We start from the raw sequence: 22,177 nt of genomic DNA on the forward strand, positions 1-22,177 counted from the left end.
TTCCAATAGTCACAATAGTAGAGAATAATCTTTCACACTGGTCTAGATACCAGATAAATGGTTATACAGGTTGAGTATCCCTTATCTAAAATGCTTGGGCCCAGAGATATTTTGGATATCGGATTTTTCCGTATTTTGGAATAATTGCATACCATAATGACATATCATGGTGATGGGACCTAAATATAAGCACAAAATGCAATTATGTTACATATACACCTTATAAACACAGCCTGAAGGTTATTTTAGACAATATTTTTTATAACTTTGTGCATTCACACAAATCATTTATGTTTCATATAGACCTTATACACACAGCCTAAAGGTAATTTAATACAATATTTTTAATAACTTTGTGTATTAAACAATGTTTGTTTACATTGAGCCATCAGAAAACAAAAGTTTCACTATATCACTCTCACTCAAAAAAGTCCGTATTTCGGAATATTCCGTATTTCGGAATATTTGGATATGGGATACTCAACCTGTATAATTATGACCCTCCATTATCTGGGTAAGTAATTCTCTTGTACTAAATTTTGTAATCTCAATAGATAATAAAATACAGTGTAAAATAGGAAAATTGAGATTTATGGACTGCAGGGCACTTGATAAGGTAATACTGTAAAGTATTAAAAATTATCTTTCATTAGAGTATTTAACAATATGAGTTTGCAAATACAAATTTAGCCAGCAAAATAATAAAATAAAATAGTGTAAGAAATGGAAAGTATCTTCTGAAAAACAAGGTACTATTAACATGTCTTCTTGTAGGCATATTATAAAGTACTGTATAGACAGAATAGATACCTAAATGTAATTCAGCAGATAGATAAAGATAGAGAATGCAAGGGCTTTCTTGGTCGCTGATCAATGGAATGCCAAACGCTCCCTGAAAGTTCTTTTACTTACTGTATGCTCACATAGAAGAGATTACAATGACAGATGGAGATGTAAACCATGAATGTACTGAGGCAAGAAAGAATAAAATTAAACTGAAATGAACATTCAAGCTTAAGCTGGGTGAAAGTGTTTGCAAGTCAGCATAAACGGACAAGTAGTATATTTGATACATTTGAAATATCCCACTTTATATCTGGCAATCAAGGAAAGAAATGTACTGATATGGGTGCCCCTGATTAATGTATCAGTACAAATGTCAAAATTCTTCCCCTTTGAAAATCCATAAGCGATCTGAAATTGTGTAGGGCAGGAAGAAAATTCTACGTAGTAAGCAGTACAGAGCCATAACTAGACATTTTAGTGCAGAGGGCTTAAAACAGCATTGCTCCATCCCCATATTTTTCAAACAGGAACAAAAGGCAAACACTGGTGCTCAGGGAAAGCACTTCCTATGATGCCCCTTCCCACAGGGCCGTAACTAGGTGTGAGTGAAGTGTGCCACCGCACATAGCGCTGCAGGGTAGGGAGGCTTCCCCCCCTCTTTGAAGCCCAGCATCTCCTGACCACCTCTTTTTCTTACCTATTCTGTTGCTAATACCTATACGACATTCATGGACTAGAGAATTCTAACTATTTGAAGCTTACCTTGTACTTTGTGAAAAAAGTATCAGCATTGCAGCTGAGCAGATCTATATACTGTGTGGCTGCAAGAGATTGGATGTGTGACTGCACAGTACATAGATCTTCTTAATTGCAATGCTAATTATTATTTTTTACAAAGTACAAGTAGTTTCATATAGTGCTCATAGATTTTATGCAGGATCAAATAGCTCAATGAGTAGGGTGTTTGACTGGAATGCAACAGGTTATAGGTTTGAATCCTGGGTATGGCAGTATATTGAAATGGGCAACAAGTTATAAGTTTGAATCCTGGATATAGCAGTGTAAAATTGTGTGATTTAATAACGGGTATTGTAACTGAATAACAAAGAGCTCTCAAGTTAAGTGCATGAATGTGGTACAAAGAGCATTTTGTGCCCAAATCCACGTTTTTACAGTGTTCTATAAGTGTGTGTATATATATATATATATATATATATATATATATATACTGTATATATATGCGCAAAGCCCTCACTCACTCGCTCATCACTAAATCTCTTAATTCCTGATATGTTAGGAAGCTGAAATATAACATAGGTATTCTTCATGTGGGAAAAAGGATAACAATGTATATTTAGGATTTTAGTTAACCTCCCCTAAGGGGATGAAAAGTGGATGACATAATGACATCGGTAATGATGCGTGGCTTGTGTTGCGTGAATGATAACGCCCAAACGGACAATCAGATCAAAATTTGGATTGCACCTCCAGTGTGTAGAATTTAATAAACTACAAAAATGCAAAAGCCTTGGCCCCTCACTCACCCACTCACTCACTCACTGACTCATCACTAATTATCTTACTTTGCGATATGTTAGGACGATGAAATTTAACATAGTTATTCTGCAGGTGGGAAATCGGAAAAAAGACTTAGTAGGTAATTCAGACCCGATCGGTTGCTAGCATTCTTTGCAGTGCTGTGATCAGGTCAGGACTGCGCATGTGTATGCACCGCAATGTGCAGGCGCATTGCACAGGTACAAAGCGGAACACAACTCAGCGATGGGTTTGTGTGAAGGATCCATTTGCATGGGCGATCGCAAGGAGATTGACAGGAAGAAGCTGTTTGTGGGTGGCAATTGACTGTTTTCTGGGACTGGTTGGAAAAACACAGGCGTGTCCAAGCATTTGCAGGGTTCCTAACATCAATTTTGGTCCCGGACAGGCTGAAGTGATCACAGTGGCTGAGTAAGTCCTGGGCTACTCAGAGACTGCACAAGATCTGTTCGTACAGCTCTGATATACAAGCATTCGCACACTTTCAATGCAAAAATACACTCCCCTATGGGCGGCGACTATCTGTTCGTAGCACTGAGAAAAATCCCTAGCAAGCGATCAGGTCTGACTTAGGCACATAATTACAGTTTTGATAAACCTCCCCTATGGGGATGAAAAGGGTGTTGACATAATTACTTCATTACTGATGCGTGGTTTGCATTGCGGGAATGATAATGGCCAAATGGATAATCGGATTAAAATTTGGATTGCATTTCCAGTGTGTAGAATTTAATAAACTACAAGAATGTGAAAGCCCAGGCTCCTCAGTTATTGTCTCACTGACTTATCACTAATTCTCTTACCTGCTAATATGTTAGAAAGATGAAATTTAACATAGGCATTCTGCATGTACGAAATAGGAAAATGACATAATTAGAATTTTAATAAACCTCCCCTAAGGTGATGAAAAGGGGTTGACATAATGACATCATTACCTCTGTGTGACTTGTGTTGCGTGACTGATAACGCCCATATGGACAATCGGATCAAAATTTTAATTGCATATTCGGTATGTAGAATTTAATAAACTACAAAAATGCAAAAGCCCAGGACCCCCACTCACTTACTGACTCATCACTAATTATCTTACTTCCCGATATGTTAGGAAGATGAAATTTAACATAGTTATTCTGCAGGTGGGACATAGGAAAACAAGATAATTACAATTTTTATAAACCTCCCCTATGGGGATGAAATGGGTGTTGACATAATTACGTCATAACTGATGCGTAATTTGCATTGCGGAAATGATAATGCCCAAACGGACAATCGGATCAAAATTTGGATTGCATTTCCAGTGTGTAGAATTTAGTAAACTACAAAAATGTGAAAGCCCAGGCCCCTCACTCACTCTCTAACTTACTGTATTACTAATTCTCTTACTTGTTAATATGTTAGAAAGATGACATTTAACATAGGTATTCTGCAGGTAGGAAATAGGAAAACATCATAATTAGAATTTTAATAAACCTCTCCTAAGCGGATGAAAAGGGGGTTGACATAATGACATCATTACCGATGCGTGCCTTGTGTTGCGTGACCGATAACGCCCAAATGGACAATCGGATCAAAATTTTGATTGCACTTCCAGTGTGTAGAATTTAATAAACTACAAAAATGGTCCTGTCACTTTTTACCATATCTGCTACGTGTGCTCCTCGGGTGACGCCAATAACAATGGGTTAATATTTACTTACATTAAGACATCTCAAATTTACAGCTCTATAGATATACCATATTTTAACCCTCACTTATATTTACAAATGTGAAATCAGAAACTCCTGTGAGAAGAATGGGTGGAACAGCTAGTATAAATCTGGGAAGCAGTTCGATATCCCGGTGCTCGAAATACAGTCGTCGGAATCCTGTCCACCTTAGGAACACCGGCCTCTAAAGCCCGAAAGGACTCGGGATACCGGCGTCTTAATACAGATACATGGAATCCCGATCCTACTTTCAGTGGGAAGTGCGCGAAGCGGGAGTTATGTTCAGCCATTAGATGGGGAGGCTAGGATCAAGAATGGGAAGGATAGGAAGAGTTAGGATTAGGCACTTAGCAGGGGAGGTTAGGGTTAGACACCAAGTGGGGAGGGTTAGGCACCACTGGGGAGGGTTAGGGTTTGGAACCCACAAGGTAGGGTTAGAGTTAGAGTAGGGATCAGGTGAGGGGAAGAGGGCTTACTGGGGGCTGTCAGTATTAAATCATACTGAACCTATATATATATATATATATATATATATATAGTGTTGGTAGTATGGGCGGCACTCATACAGACTCCACAGCATGTGAAGAATATTTTACTTTATTGGGCCAACATGTTTCGGGGACGTAACCCCGTCCTCAGGGCCAGACAAGCCACAAACAATAATGACATAACTTATATAGTGAGAGCAAGACTAAAACATTAGGTGCAAATCATACTCACCTGCCACGAGGCGCTGCCGCCCGCCAGGCCGTCCAGCCACACATACGCGTCGCCTTCCAGTGACGTCACGGCGCGCCACATCGCAGGGGAGTATCCTAGGTAACCGGACTATTTCCACACTCAGTCACCTAGGGAACAGTTGAGAAAGAAGAAAACTTTATACAAACAGACAATAGTGAACATAATAAAAACGATGGAGTACTGCCCTTGGGCAGCGGACTGCCGTGGCTTCAACGATAGGCTATCTTAACATAATCAGTAATACTGTAATGCCACAGAACAAATATGAAAGGGAACACTGCTTGTGTGTACCTAAATTCACTAAGAGATAAGGAAATTAGAGGGAATTAAAGGGGATTAAAGGGGATTAAAAGAGATTAAAAAAGATTAAAAAACATCAACAATAGAGAATGAGAAGATAAAGGGATGATAAAGGGATAAGGGGTAAATAATTAGGCCATTATATACTTTTAAAGGAAACACTGTAGACCCAGGTTCTCATTGAGCCCCCCGGGTGACAGCGTCCCCAATTTATAAATCCATCTGGACTCCTTTTGTAACAATGCCCTATCCCTATTACCACCTCTTAATGTGTGGGGGACATGATCTATGAGGATTGCTCTAATGCTGGCTACCATATGTCCCATGTATAAGCAGTGCCGTGCGAAGGGTTGATCAAGTGGCCGACACAAACACCTGGCCCATCTAGGAGTGGCACTGCAGTGTCACGCAGGATGGCCCTTCAAAAAAATACTCCCCAAACAGCACATGACGCAAAGAAAAAAAGAGGTGCAATGAGGTAACTGTGTAACTAAGATAAGCGACCCAAGTGGCCGACACAAACACCTGGCCCATCTAGGAGTGGCACTGCAGTGTCACGCAGGATAGCCCTTCAAAAAAATACTCCCCAAACAGCACATGACGCAAAGAAAAAAAGAGGCGCAACGAGGTAGCTGTGTGACTAAGATAAGCGACCCAAGTGGCCGACACAAACACCTGGCCCATCTAGGAGTGGCACTGCAGTGTCAGACAGGATGGCACTTGAAAAAATACTCCCCAAACAGCACATGACGCAAAGAAAAAAAGAGGCGCAATGAGGTAGCTGTGTGACTAAGATAAGCGACCCAAGTGGCCGACACAAACACCTGGCCCATCTAGGAGTGGCACTGCAGTGTCACGCAGGATAGCCCTTCAAAAAAATACTCCCCAAACAGCACATGATGCAAAGAAAAAATGAGGCGCAATGAGGTAGCTGTGTGACTAAGCTAAGCGACCCAAGTGGCCGACACAAACACCTGGCCCATCTAGGAGTGGCACTGCAGTGTCAGACAGGATGGCACTTGAAAAAAATACTCCCCAAACAGCACATGACGCAAAGAAAAAAAGAGGCGCAATGAGGTAGCTGTGTGACTAAGATAAGCGACCCAAGTGGCCGACACAAACACCTGGCCCATCTAGGAGTGGCACTGCAATGTCACGCAGGATGGCCCTTCAAAAAAATACTCCCCAAACAGCACATGACGCAAAGAAAAAAAGAGGCGCAATGAGGTAGCTGTGTGACTAAGATAAGCGACCCAAGTGGCCGACACAAACACCTGGCCCATCTAGGAGTGGCACTGCAGTGTCAGACAGGATGGCACTTGAATAAAATACTCCCCAAACAGCACATGACGCAAAGAAAAAAAGAGGCGCAATGAGGTAGCTGTGTGACTAAGATAAGCGACACAAGTGACCGACACAAACACCTGGCCCATCTAGGAGTGGCACTGCAGTGTCAGACAGGATGGCACTTGAAAAAAATACTCCCCAAACAGCACATGACGCAAAGAAAAAAAGAGGCGCAATGAGGTAGCTGTGTGACTAAGATAAGCGACCCAAGTGGCCGACACAAACACCTGGCCCATTAGGAGTGGCACTGCAGTGTCACGCAGGATGGCCCTTCAAAAAAATACTCCCCAAGCAGCACATGACACAAAGAAAAATGAAAGAAAAAAGAGGTGCAAGATGGAATTGTCCTTGGGCCCTCCCACCCACCCTTATGTTGTATAAACAAGACATGCACACTTTAACGAACCCATCATTTCAGCGACAAGGTCTGCCACACGACTGTGACTGAAATGACTGGTTGGTTTGGGCCCCCACCAAAAAAGAAGCAATCAATCTCTCCTTGCACAAACTGGCTCTACAGAGGCAAGATGTCCACCTCATCATCATCGTCCGATTCATCACCCCTTTCACTGTGTACATCCCCCTCCTCACAGATTATTAATTCGTCCCCACTGGAATCCACCATCTCAGGTCCCCGTGTACTTTCTGGAGGCAATTGCTGCTGGTGAATGTCTCCACGGAGGAATTGATTATAATTCATTTTAATGAACATCATCTTCTCCACATTTTCTGGAAGTAACCTCGTACGCCGATTGCTGACAAGGTGAGCGGCGGCACTAAACACTCTTTCGGAGTACACACTGGAGGGAGGGCAACTTAGGTAGAATAAAGCCAGTTTGTGCAAGGGCCTCCAAATTGCCTCTTTTTCCTGCCAGTATACGTACGGACTGTCTGACGTGCTTACTTGGATGCGGTCACTCATATAATCCTCCACCATTCTTTCAATGGTGAGAGAATCATATGCAGTGACAGTAGACAACATGTCAGTAATCGTTGGCAGGTCCTTCAGTCCGGACCAGATGTCAGCACTCGCTCCAGACTGCCCTGCATCACCGCCAGCGGGTGGGCTCGGAATTCGTAGCCTTTTCCTCGCACCCCCAGTTGCGGGAGAATGTGAAGGAGGAGATGTTGACGGGTCACGTTCCGCTTGACTTGACAATTTTCTCACCAGCAGGTCTTTGAACCTCTGCAGACTTGTGTCTGCCGGAAAGAGAGATACAACGTAGGTTTTAAATCTAGGATCGAGCACGGTGGCCAAAATGTAGTGCTCTGATTTCAACAGATTGACCACCCGTGAATCCTGGTTAAGCGAATGAAGGGCTCCATCCACAAGTCCCACATGCCTAGCGGAATCGCTCTGTTTTAGCTCCTCTTTCAATGTCTCCAGCTTCTTCTGCAAAAGCCTGATGAGGGGTATAACCTGACTCAGGCTGGCAGTGTCTGAACTGACTTCACGTGTGGCAAGTTCAAAAGGTTGCAGAACCTTGCACAACGTTGAAATCATTCTCCACTGCGCTTGAGTCAGGTGCATTCCACCTCCTTTGCCTATATCGTGGCCAGATGTATAGGCTTGAATGGCCTTTTGCTGCTCCTCCATCCTCTGAAGCATATAGAGGGTTGAATTCCACCTCGTTACCACCTCTTGCTTCAGATGATGGCAGGGCAGGTTCAGGTGTTTTTGGTGGTGCTCCAGTCTTCTGTACGCGGTGCCTGTACGCCGAAAGTGGCCCGCAATTCTTCTGGCCACCGACAGCATCTCTTGCATGCCCCTGTAGTTTTTTAAATAATTCTGCACCACCAAATTCAAGGTATGTGCAAAACATGGGACGTGCTGGAATTTGCCCAGATGTAATGCACGCACAATATTGCTGGCATTGTCCGATGCCACAAATCCCCAGGAGAGTCCAATTGGGGTAAGCCATTCTGCGATGATCTTTCTCAGTTGCCGTAAGAGGTTTTCAGCTGTGTGCGTATTCTGGAAAGCGGTGATACAAAGCGTAGCCTGCCTAGGAACGAGTTGGCGTTTGCGAGATGCTGCTACTGGTGCCGCCGCTGCTGTTCTTGCAGCGGGAGGCAATACATCTACCCAGTGGGCTGTCACAGTCATGTAGTCCTGAGTCTGCCCTGCTCCACTTGTCCACATGTCCGTGGTTAAGTGGACATTGGGTACAACTGCATTTTTTAGGACACTGGTGACTCTTTTTCTGAGGTCTGTGTACATTTTCGGTATCGCCTGCCTAGAGAAATGGAACCTAGATGGTATTTGGTACCAGGGACACAGTACCTCAATCAAGTCTCTAGTTGGCTCTGAATTAACGATGGATACCGGAACCACGTTTCTCACCGCCAAGGCGTCAGTTATCCGCTTTGCAGCAGGATGACTGCTGTGATATTTCATCTTCCTCGCAAAGGACTGTTGGACAGTCAATTGCTTACTGGAAGTAGTACAAGTGGTCTTCCGACTTCCCCTCTGGGATGACGATCGACTCCCAGCAGCAACAACAGCAGCGCCAGCAGCAGTAGGCGTTACACTCAAGGATGCATCGGAGGAATCCCAGGCAGGAGAGGACTCGTCATACTTGCCAGTGACATGGCCTGCAGGACTATTGGCTTTCCTGGGTAAGGAGGAAATTGACACTGAGGGAGTTGGTGGTGTGGTTTGCAGGAGCTTGGTTACAAGAGGAAGGGATTTAGTGGTCAGTGGACCACGGGGAGAAACGCGTTGGAAAAAAGGGTGCAGAACAGGTAGTACAGGTTGAGTCTCCCTTATCCAAAATGCTTGGGACCAGAGGTATTTTGGATATCGGATTTTTCCGTATTTTGGACTAATTACATACCATAATGAGATATCATGGTGATGGGACCTAAATCTAAGCACAGAATGCGTTTATGTTACATATATACCTTATACACACAGCCTGAAGGTAATTTTAGCCAATATTTTTTATAACTTTGTGCATTAAACAAAGTGTGTCTACATTCACACAATTCATTTATGTTTCATATACACCTTATACACACAGCCTGAAGGTCATTTAATACAATATTTTTAATAACTTTGTGTATTAAAGTTTGTGTACATTGAGCCATCAGAAAACAAAGGTTTCACTATCTCAGTCTCACTCAAAAAAGTCCGTATTTCGGAATATTCCGTATTTCGGAATATTTGGATATGGGATACTCAACCTGTATCACATATATACGTGGGAGTGTAGTTGTGCATTACATCTGGCTGGGTTTGCCGTTTTCGTCCGGCGGCTTAACACTGGCTTTGTCACCTCTACCCCTGTGATCATATGTGTGGTCTCCTGTTAATCCTGTTGTTTTAATCTTATTTTAATAAACAAGTTTTATCTATACTCCATTTGTCCGTGATTGGAGCAGAATATTCAAAGAAACCGTTATAGGAGGATCCAAACCACATTTTGAGTGAGTAATGGTACGCTATCAATGCTATTGAACATCTATACTATCCAGTTTTAAAAGATACCTTGATGTGTGGAGTTATACTCTTTCCATTGTGAGTGGGGTACGCCACCCTTGAATATCTGGTTTAACTGTCTGAAAGAATATTGCGGTGATATTGGACATACTACACTATGATTTTTTATTTGTTTTTCCATTGCATATTACCGTGAGGTACCTGTGGATTAGAAGATTCGATAACATCTCCACAAGAGGCTCTTATTGAAGTTGGACTTTTCGTTACTTATGGACTTTAAGTATTGACCTTTTTTTGATTGTATGAAACCACACTCAGCGCCTACTTTGAGTATTTGTTTTTTCTACTCTAAGGAATGATCTAAGAAATGATTGTGCTCAGCAGGGGGGCACCAACTGCAAGAATGCCCCTCCTAACTGCATATATTGCACTTAATAGAACTGCAATATTTTGCTGAATGATCCAACTCCATTTACAGTGAAAACTTTACCTCTGTGCAGTTATTAGAAAGGTATTGGAATGACCTGCAGCACTTAAATAAACTATGGGTATTACAAAGCAGTGGACTTGATAACAACTGATAAAGTCCACAGGTGTAATAGTTACAGACAGTATGCTGGGGCATATTATCCCTCTGCTGCAGGTCACAGTCGACTGGACAGAAAACATATTAAAAACCCACAACATATAAAGTTCTATAGAGTATGAGCTTTTGTATAAAATACCACTCCCCAGGAGGCTAATTCAAGGATTTGTCCATATACTGTAGCAGCAGATATTAAACACTTTAATGCTGATTATGATGACTCACTTGTGACTACAGCACTGAAGTTTTATAACTCTGTGCACAGAGAGAATGCTCTATCTGGAAATCTCACAGCATAGTTATAATGAAGTCTCTTTATCTTGCAGTGTCCATAGGTGCTACGCATATACATCTCCTTAATAGGATGCACCCGGCTGCTGGTTGAATACTTTAAGCTGGCTTAGGGCTCCAGATAGAAATGGAGGGCATACAGTTTACTGCACATGCAGGTCGGCTCCCTGCCAGTAGTCCAGACACTGCAGGGGTCATAATGTAACGCATTTCCCCGCCTTCATTTGCTCAATTAGCGGCTTACTCAGACATAAGACACATTTGTATCAGCTATGGTGTTTTTATAGCAGTGATTCAACTTTCTGCACATGTGCTGGTTTCCTTGTTGGACTGACAGCACAGCTGTAACTTTGTTGTTCATTAACCACAGACTGTTTAGAGTTCTGAAGTTTCATAGTGCAAAATCACTCCAAGTGCTGCATTTTGTAGATGTCCTTATCTTAAGCTCATATTAGCCTTATATTCCATAGTGTCTTATCAAAAAACATATATATAACATTTCCCACAAGGAATACAAAATTAAAAATAATATATCATATAAAAATACAAGTCGTCACTGAGTTTCCCTCTAGATACCTCTAATAGAGCATTTTTCATTTTAACCCTTTCTCACAGGTGGCCATGTACAATGTCATTAAGAGGCTTGTTTTGTAATATAGGATTACTTCTGCTCAGCAAGCTATTCATAATAATCATTCTTATCAACCCAATAGATAGACATTTATATTTCTTCATAAAATAAAATATAACCAAAGAGAGAGTTCATATATTTCATTTTATATTTTTAGGAATCCTATATATATATATTCAACTCCATTTTTACCCCAGAGGTGAAAAATCACAGTCACTACCAGAGGATAGGAGGATATTGTATATATATAATCTGTATAAATATATAAAATTCAAAGTCCTAGAAAGGCACAATTATAAAACACTGCCCTTGATGGATAGTGCTTTTTTAGACAGAGAGGACATTATTTGTATGTATTAATTACCTAACTACATCTCTATACCAGAGATTGATCTGTTTCATAGCCACTTGCAGAATAACAAGATCAAAAAAGCAAAAGTTTCAAATAAAGAACCTTGTAGATAAGAAGTTTACAAACAAAGGTATCAGGATGGAGAGTAATATGAATCTCACTTATAAAATCTCCATATTCAAAACATGACATATCTTTATAATGGTCCATATTTTACCTCCAAAAAAAGGCAACATAAAACCCTAACCTACAAACATTAATTTTAACAAGACTCCCTTTCTTTTCCTTACATACAGACATTAGACATTATTTAACTCCACAGTGTCATTAAGTCCTTTGGGGACCAACATGGAGAGGTGATAGATCCAGTAGGCCTCCCTCCTACATAGCCTACTAAATCTATCGCCCCCTCTCCCAGTATTCTTAATCTGCTCAATTGCGTGCACAATAATATTGTCCATGGCGCCACCTTGACAAAGTAGGACATATTTGAAAGTGGATGGGATCTAATCCCTCCCAAAATATTTATTCTATGCTTCATATGTTTCACATGTAGATTACTTGTGGTGCGGGCCACATATTGCAGGCTGCAGGCCGCACCCACAATTAATCACATATACGACATATGGAGTTTTACAGTTAAGAAAATCTTGGATCTTTAATTCTTCTTTATTTGCCGTAGATTTAAAAGTCATAATTTTTATTGGATTATTCATACATGTCCTACGCCCTATATTGCTACATTTGTGGAATCCTGGTGGTACCATGGGTAATCAACCCAACTCTTTGAATTTTCCAGTGATGTCCCTATTCTCCTTCTCTACAAAATGGCTATTGACAAGTCTGTTTTTTAAATTTTCCCTTCTCCTAAAGATGACTTTGCCCTTGAGATCCAGAGAGGTCCTAAGTACATCATCTTGTTTTAATAAATAAGTTTTGTGCCTTATAATTTTCTCGATTTCTTTTGAGCAGCAGTTGAACTGCATAACAAAACAGGCAGATCTATATTTTTGGTTATTACATTCTTTTTTTAGAGCCTCCCAATAACATATCTATATCTACAGTATATTATCCACACAGTTTGCTGCTGCCTTAATTTCTTCATCAGTGTAGTATTGCTCTAAGAACAATTTTTTTAGCCCCTGTGACTGTTTTTATATGCTTGTTCTGTTGAGCAATTGTGTTTTACTCTAATCAGTTGGCTCTTTGGAATAGTGTCCTTCCAAACCCTCGCATGCGCACTTCTATAATCCAGGTATCTCCCCTGGTACACCGGTTTAATGTATGTTTCTGTCTCAAGGCATTTGTCTCCTACGGAGAGTGCGATATCACGGAAGTTGATGTGGTGCAAATCATAAGTGCAGGTGAATTTTAAAGTGAAATCATTAATATTAAGACTAGTGGTGAAATCAAGAATTGTAGAGACGTCACTATCCCAAATAATAAATAAATCATCTATATACCATCCATAGAGGACTAGATTTGCACTTTATCACTTAGCCCAAACATGGCGTTACTCAAAGGTGCCCTTGTAGAGATTTAAGAAACTCAGCGCATATCTAGTCACCATCGCGGTCCCTCATGTCTGTAAATAAAACTGTGAATCAGAAATTAAATAATTATGGTGAAGAATTAATGGAATGGATAGAACAATGAACTTATGCAGTGAATCTGACATTTACTCATCCTGCAAAAGGTAGTTTTCAATAACTTGAGTTCCCAACTCGTGCAGGATATTTGAATATAAAGATTCAACATCACACGTTAACAGGATGTACTTATTTTTCCATTCCACTTGTTGTATTTTATTAAGAACATATTTTGTATCTCTAACATAGGATTTCAGCTTCACTACAAACTTCTGCAAATTATAATCAACAAAGGATAGGTGATTCGTGAGGGAACTCACCCCCGAAATAATAGGTTGCCCAGGGGGAGTGACAAGTGACTTATGAATTTTGGGCAAATAATAAAAATTGGGGATCACCAGGTACTTAATAAACAAAATATCACTAATCTCCACTGATATCGCACCCTACATAACAGCCTTATCTAGCAAGTTTCTAAGCTTACTTTGGAAAATTTCTGCTGGGTTACTTTCAAGCCTTCTATGAAAAAAAAAGATTATCCAAATGTTTCATTGTTTCTAATTTATAGTCGGCTACAATAAATATTACCAGTACCCCCCACCCATCAGCTGGCTTCATGATGATAATTTTATCAGCATATAGGGTTTTTATTGCCTTTCTTTCACCTATACTTGTCTGTTAAATATTTTTTATCAGCTTTTTCGCACATACTGCAAAAATTGTCCAAAGTGTTCTTATAGAAACATTCCACGAAAGGTCCCTTATATTGAAGTGGATAGAAATCTGACTTATTTTTAAACACTGTTTTCCTATTTTTGTCGTATAGTCTAACAGGTTGCACTGCACCACTGAGCAATTCGCTTTCCAGTTCTTGTAAAGTCTGTAACGTTTTTTCATACCCTTTATCCAATAATATTGGTAGATGTGTATCATCCACCTTTTGTAATGCTTTAAGTGCAAAATATCATTTGCGGCTAAGTGTGCGTACATACCTGTTAAGGTTTACGAACAAAGTAAACATATTTGGTTTAGTCACCGGAGCAAAATTAAGACCTCTTTGTAGTGGTTTAATTTCATCCTCATTTACATTTTTTGAGGATAGAGTGAACACTCCTTTGCACTGTATTTCTCCCTGGTGTAATAGCTCTTTTTGTGTCTGTTTTCTCCTTCCTCCCCTAGTAACTCTTCTTCTCCTGTTCTCTTTCTTTTTTTTAGGGGCTTTTGGGGATTCTATAAGGGGCTTTTGAAAGTGTCTGCAGTTTCCTGAAAAAACCACTGTTCACAGGAGAATGATCATATTCATCTTCAGTCTCTGATAGTGCACTCTGTAATCTCCCTTTTCTCATTCTTTGGTTCTTCCTAAATTGTGGGGTGTCTTGAAATATCTCATACCTATTTTGTGTTTCAAAGTTAGGTCTATTTCTGCTCTGAGAATAATTCCTTTGTTTTGTTCTGTTGTAAGTTTGATCATTCCTATTCTGTGTGTAGTTTGTACATTTTCTCCAATTCCTTTGTTCATAATTATTTTTTGCCATCTGATTTTGGTCCTGATGGTAACTTTAATTATTCCGCTCTCTCTCTCTTGTCTTCCTCTATTAAAACTATGAACTTCACCTCTTTTGTAATCTTTCAGATCCCTGTCCATTTTATTTTCTTTTTTATGGATAAGCTCCTGTTCAAATTCAAGGACTTTGTTGTTAACTTTCTCATCTCTATCTTTATATTCCTTAGGTTTTTCATATGCCTTAAGTAAATTGTGAACTTTTTCAATTTCTTGAATCTCACTTTTTCCTCTCTGTATTTAATAAGCAGTTTAGTAAGATATTTAGAACGTGTCCAACACATCATTCCATTCTGCTGTAAATTTGGGAACTTCCTAAAAAGTGGAGGTTTTTAATATTCTTAATCCTCTGGGTATAAGACCACCATCCATATATTTCTGGAGGGTGATCTGATCCCACCAGTGTTTTGTCTCCGGAATGCACAGTTTCTCTAATTTATTGAACAGCTTGTGCATATCAGAGACATCATTAACAATCTCATTATGACCTACTTCTATGGTCAATTCCCCTTTAAGAAACATTTATCTCCTTTCTAATCTCTCAGAGATACATCTCAGTGATGACGTTGTATTTTATTTTTACAGAGCTCTGCAAACCTCTTGACCCAGAATTTATTTATCTAAAAATATACATTTATTTCATTAATTATATAGCAGAAACATATTCCACAGCACTTTAAAGATAATATTTGACCAATAATATCATTACACAGTGGAGCTTACATTCTATATTCCCTATCACATTTACATGTATTTAGATATACACTAGGGTTTATTTTTTTTGGCTGTCGAAATTTACCTAACAGTAACTTCTTGTATTGTGGGAGGAAACTAGAGAACCCTGAGGAAACCCATGCTGAATTGCAGGTCTGCAACATATTGTAACCATCACCATCTCCTGTTGAGTCACTGAGTATGCTTTGAATTTAATCCATAGGTGCTTGTTCTTAAAATCTCTCAACATGGACTGGGCTGGAGCCTGTTATTAGTTTGGATACTCAAGCTGTACTTTAATGAACCCATCTGATATAAGTGGAGAGGTCAGAGGCTAAAAATCTTAACATTATGCCTCTTAGGAAGCACTCCACCCATTATCTGTTGCAGGGCTGTCACCCTTTGTTGGCTGACATCCAATTTTGTTGTCACCATCAAGGGAAGATACAATCAGCCTGGGTTTTTCCAGACTCACCAGAGAATCAATGGGCAGTGTGAGGCTAGGGCAGATCTTCCAGGAATAATGAGATTGAACTTGAAATTATATATACATGCACTACAGGGGGTCAATGCTTGTCAGCATGTAATGTAGTAACATAGCCGGTGAGGTTGAAAAAAGACTAATAGCCCATCGAGTTCAACCTGAATTATATTGCATTCCATATTCTATTAAGGTTAAAAGGCTATATCCTCATATATCTTTTTCTGTTAGAAACCTGTCTAACCCATTTTTAAACACATTGACTGAGTCTGCCGTTACAGCCTTCTCTGGCAGTGTATTCCATATTTGTATTGCCCTTAAAGTGCAAATTTCCTCTCCTCAAGCCTTTGCGGGTGTTCGCGAGTTTTGTGTAGAGGACTCTTATACCCCTTTTACACTTGCAGAAAAATCCCGGGATATTGCACGTGAATGCGCATCATCCCGGGATTTTTCTCAGTGTGAATGGGTACAGGGTCCATTTCCCAGGACGAGCATCTCAGGATTTCATCCCAGGTCTCGACCAGGGTTGAACCCGGGGCCGTCCCGGGAAGCTGGCAGTGTAAACGGGTATGCCGGGTCAAGGCGACCCGGCGCCCGTTCTCTTCATAGGAGGAGGCGGTGCTTGGAGAAGATTATCTCCAAGCACCGCCTCTGGGAGACTCAACGGTGACGTCACTGACCCGGCAATATGCCGGGTCAGCCCGCTAATGTGAAAGGGTCATTCCCGGGAATGTGTCCCGGCAAATATACCGGGACACATTCCTGGGAATGAACTTCACTGCGAGTGTAAAGGGGTATTAGTAAACAACTCACATGATAGCTCTGCATATTTCCCCTTTATATATTTGTAAATATGTGCTCCATAATTATCACAGTTATACAATTAATGGCAATCAATTTTAAGTACATTCACAGTTACACGATCTTAGCCCTGTATACTTACACATGAATAGCTTAATATTTGAGACAAGTATATGCTTCTGGCAGAATCAACTAGGTCTTTCTCAGGCAGCTAGGCTCACAACCTCTTTCACCATAGGGCATGGTCCAAACGGAAGACAGGTGGACCAGTAAGGGGCACAGTATTTGGTCTAAGCTGAGAGGAGAAGACCAGAGAGGTGAAAGAAATGGCAATAGTTAAAACCAAGGTCTGAGACCAGACAGGCCCTGAAGTGCCTCAGCCATGTGGGGTAAGCAATTACTTTTTTCTCCACCCATCAAACTATTGACTAAAAAAACTCAGTTCAACCAACTCTGGGGGTGTATGACTGCCAATCAGTGGGTAGTTACTTAAGGCCTCCCAACACCAATCCGTGCCTGGAGGAGATGCCAGGCAATTGCCTATCATTGGATGATACTCCCCCATCACCACACTCCTCTAACCCCAACCACATCTCACTCTATACCTGACTGGGTTCATCTTGTCCCAGTTGGAGTTAAATTATAGAGATAAAACATGGACATCCCTGGCTCCTGACAATGATGCTAGGGCTGCAAAAAACCTTCTGAACTGCAAATTGTTCCACTTTAGCCTCTCACAAAAAGGTGGGTCTTATATTTGTTTTTTCATCACAATCTATTAAATCTCATATTCTCAGAGGCTCAAATTTGTCTGCCTTCTCACTACAAGCTTATACCTACCACGAACAACTGCAACCACAACTTCATTCACTCTCCATGCATGGGGCTGTGGGTGGCTCACTGGGCAGTTGCTTTGGGACCCGGCTGCTGGGGTTGTTGCTATTACATTGAATGACAATACTTACTGTTCTCAAGAACTTGTGCTCCATGACGGCTGTCATCACTTCACTGACCACTGCTAGGGAGTCAGGCTCCTGAAGGAGTAATACACAGACAAGACTACACTGGCACTAGGAGATAGACCTTCCATACCTATTGAGTAGGGGAAAGAGACCAATGCATGGAGTTCAGACACCCATGTGTGAAGAAGTCTGGTATATTCTGTGGGTTGAGGCAGTTGACCAGGCACCTAGGTCTGGCTGAGAAATCAACCCACTGCACTGTGCCATGGGATTCCACATTGTTTGAGTGTGGAGGGCAACATAAGGCATCAAGCACTCTAACACACCACTCACTTCAGTGATCACTTTCCTCCCTATGATTCTACTATAGGAACTCTTTGAGGAGTAGAAATGCATGGTGCCGCAGACTCCTGGAACAAAGGCAAAGCATGGGGATGACAGTGTAGCCTCATTAATGCATCTGCTGCCTCACAAGGAGGTCATCCACCAGCTCATGTCTCCATGGCTTTGGATGTTATCTTTAGAGACCTTGGGCTTTTTCATCCACTTATGGACATCATTACTATAAGTCTTCTGGAGAGATGGTCTCAAAAGCAGTGAGCTGGGTCATGAAGGACAGTCCATGCTATAACTGTCCTCAGGCTCCCAGTATTGAGCACCAATCCAAGGTATGCCAAGACTTCTACCAAGGGGAGGCACTGCTCAGAGACTAAGTCTTAAAGCCTGCAGATTCCTTATCCACCATCACCTCTTAGCCCAGCACCAGGGAGCACCTACCAGCCCATGCCTGCACATGGTCTCCATGGTCTTGGGTTATTTGCCCCAGAGAAGCCATGCTCATTCATCAACATATTCATTTTATCTAGTCTGCTAGAGGGATCCTCTCAAGAGCAGTGGACAGAAGGGACATGAGGCTCAATGTATGCTAGATTAATTCTCAGATCCCAAGAACATCTGAAAATGAGCACCAGCTTCAGGGTCACCAAAACATCCATCAAGGAAAATGGATGCTGCAATACTAAGGGCCTAATTCAAACCTGATTGCAGCAGCAAAATTGTTCTCTAATGGGCAAAGCCATGTGCACTGCAGGGGGGGGGGCAGATATAACATGTGCAGAGAGATTTACATTTGGGTCCAGTGTGTTCAAACTGAAATCTAAATTGCAGTGTAAAAATAAAGCAGCTAGTATTTACTCTGCACAGAAACAAATTAATCCACCAAATTGTTACTCTCTCTGCACATGTTTTATCTGCCTCCCCCCCCCCCCCCCCCCCTCGGCAGTGCACATGGTTTTGCCAATTATAGAACAATTTTGCTGCTATGATTAGGTCTGCATTAGGCTCTAAAGGGGGGTATACACGGGAGAGATGTGTGCTGAGCGAACCGCTCAGCACACATCTCTCCTGCTGCTCAGCACAGCGCGATGTGTGCTGAGCAATGCGGGGGGAGGACTGGGGGGGCGCTCATTTCACCCAGCAGGCTCAATCTAGCAGGCTCAATCTAGCAGTCAGATTGCTTAGATTTTAAGCATGGATCTCTCTGTGAGTACCCCCTTAAGTCCCCAAAGCATGCAGTTCTACTGAGAACATCTCTGGAGATCACTTGCTAGCCCATGCTAATCACAGAAAGCATGCCAAGATCATGCCTGATCTGCCAAGGGGGACCTTTGAGGAGTCGGAGATCTAGATACATAGGGTATACTTTCCAAGTCGTTCAGCCATTCCTGCCCCAAGCTTCGGTAACCAAGTCCCAGACAGTTCATTTTTTTTTAAATGCACCAGAACTGTCCAGTGACACAAAAAAAATATATAATTTTTTTTGAGGAAAAGAAAGATTGATTAGGAAATATAATTTAGTCTTGGATGGGAAATGCATCTAAACAGTTAAACTGTGTATTGTATTGCTCATATATGTTTAATAATAATTGTCAATAAGAAGTGGTTGTTAATTTAAAAAGCCAGTGCTGTTCAATTGCATGTTAAGTATTACTCTGCGTATTAAGTGATAATATTTTATAGAGCATCTTCCACTAAATAAATGTGGAAGGTGCTCTATAAAATGTAGTAATGAGGTCAGCAAAGACAAACTGTAGTTAGTAAATGTTTCATTGTTGAATACACTGAAAAGGGGATAGATTTTCTTCTTTTATGCAGAGTACTAAACTAATATTATACTGTTTATATGTCCACAGAAATAAGATAATTTAACATTTCTTGAAGTTCATAATACCAATTCTGGAAAATATACTGTCACAATGTAAAGGTTAATAAGGAGTGAGTGCAATCAGAGCCATTAACTAAATAAATTGGTACACTCAGTTGCCATTTTTATTATATTATTATTCAGAGAAAATACTGTTGTAGCATAACAGGAGTAGTTCTTGATTGCTGTTAATTCTAGAGTACAAGACAATTTAATTATTATAAAGGAATCACTATTGTGATTACAAAACCCCAGAAAAGAAAAAGGAAAACTTAGAAGGTTGAGTCTTAGATCTATCCCTGGAAAAAAATGGCTATACAGTATCTCATATCATAATGACAGATGTTATATCTTGCTATGTATTCCAGAACTGTTTTTAGCATGGAAGTGACATAAAGGACAAATATAGCAAAATATCACCACTTTATCCCAAATGATAAAGTGGTGATATTTTGCTATATTTGTTATTCTGGTAGTTTGGGTTGAAACTATTACATTCACTTGTCCAACAGGCTGATTAGTTATATTTGCATTTGATTCAGCTTCACACCATTTGTTCATATAAAGCAAAAATAATTTACTAACATCTTGGCAAAGGTAGGAATTCCTTATACCAGAAGTCATGTCTTCTGTCTGTAGGACAACTTCTAAGTAGAGATGAGGGGAGTTATTCTTGAAAAGTGGGGTTGTGAACCTTAACACCTCTGAGCATGTTTATGACCGATATTTAAAAGGGCAATGCTTTTTGTAGCTGTGTCTTGCTAGCAAAAGCATTGCAGTTTTAAAGATTGGGCAAAAACATGCTCAGAAGTGTTGGGTGAAAGGTTCGTTTCTGCTGACATACCAAAACACCCAAATTTTTGTTGAACCGAGGAATGGAATGGGAATTTTTGTGATGCCCCATCAAATCTAATGTTCTTAATGTCCAAAATACCCATGCAGGTGTACATGGTGTAGTGGGTCTCTTAGTACTGCTGATTAACTGTGGAAATTAAAGTTTAGAAGTAAGAGTTTTCATTGACCCAAAATGTGGAACTATGTACATGAGAAGTCTAGTCTCATAGTATTCAGGATTGTTCAGTATAGGTGTTTGTACTTAGTACTACACCTGGGTTATATGAGTGATAATGTGGTGCACATATGTTGGTGTGGATGAGAGGGGGGGAGGAGTGGTGACTGGAGGATGTGGGTATATTTCACATGCTGAAATGGCAATATACTGTAAGTGTAATGTTTGTCTACTTGTTTATACTAGTCTGAAGGGAGACACAGCGCTCCTGCATACAATACTGTAGATTGGCAGTGGAATAACATAATAGTGCTTCTTACCATATGATACATTTTATCCACATCTCCCTTAGGGGGTCATTCTGAACTGATCGCTCACTGACGTTCATTGCAGCGCAGCGATCAGGTCAGAAGTGCGCATGCGAGACAGCCAATGGCTGTCATTGCCTAGCGATTGCCTCTGCCTGATTGACAGGCAGAGGTGGTCGCTGGGCAGGAGGGGGCAGCATGGTGCCATTTGGCCTCCATTTTGTGGGCGCAGTCTGGCCAATGGCATATCACATGCAGCCGCTGTGACCCGGGCAGCGACAAATAACTCCCGTCCAGCCGCAGTAGCTGCGCTGGCCGGGAGTTACTCTTCAAGTACAAAAGCAGCGCCGCTGTGCGATGCTTTTGTACTTGTGCGGGAGGGGGGGTGGCCTGACATGCGGAGCAGACTAGCCCTGTGCTCGGCATCCCCCCACATGTCAGTGTAAGTGATCGTAACTGTGCTAAATTTAGCACAGCTACGATCAGGTCAGAATGACCCCCTTAGTACACTAGTAGTGTGACAGTTCTGATGGCCAACAACTAGTTACTAGGATGGCAATGGGCTCATTTAGGGGCTTCTTTACATGTAAGAGGACATATCTGTAATATCCCTGCTGTCATGCAGTACGTCTCCCTCACAAGGTATAATGTATTAACAAAGGTAATTTGGTGCTGCATGCTTGATGAGGTGTGGTAGTGGCATCTGACTCTGCTAACTTACTGGATATTCCAGCTCATGGAGCTCCTGTTGTGCAGATGGGGGTAAAATGATGAGTCTGCTGCTCACTTTTAGGGTGTCCTTCCTAGAGA

Source organism: Pseudophryne corroboree, chromosome 8 (genome assembly GCF_028390025.1).
Source record: "Pseudophryne corroboree isolate aPseCor3 chromosome 8, aPseCor3.hap2, whole genome shotgun sequence".
NCBI lineage: Eukaryota > Metazoa > Chordata > Amphibia > Anura > Myobatrachidae > Pseudophryne > Pseudophryne corroboree.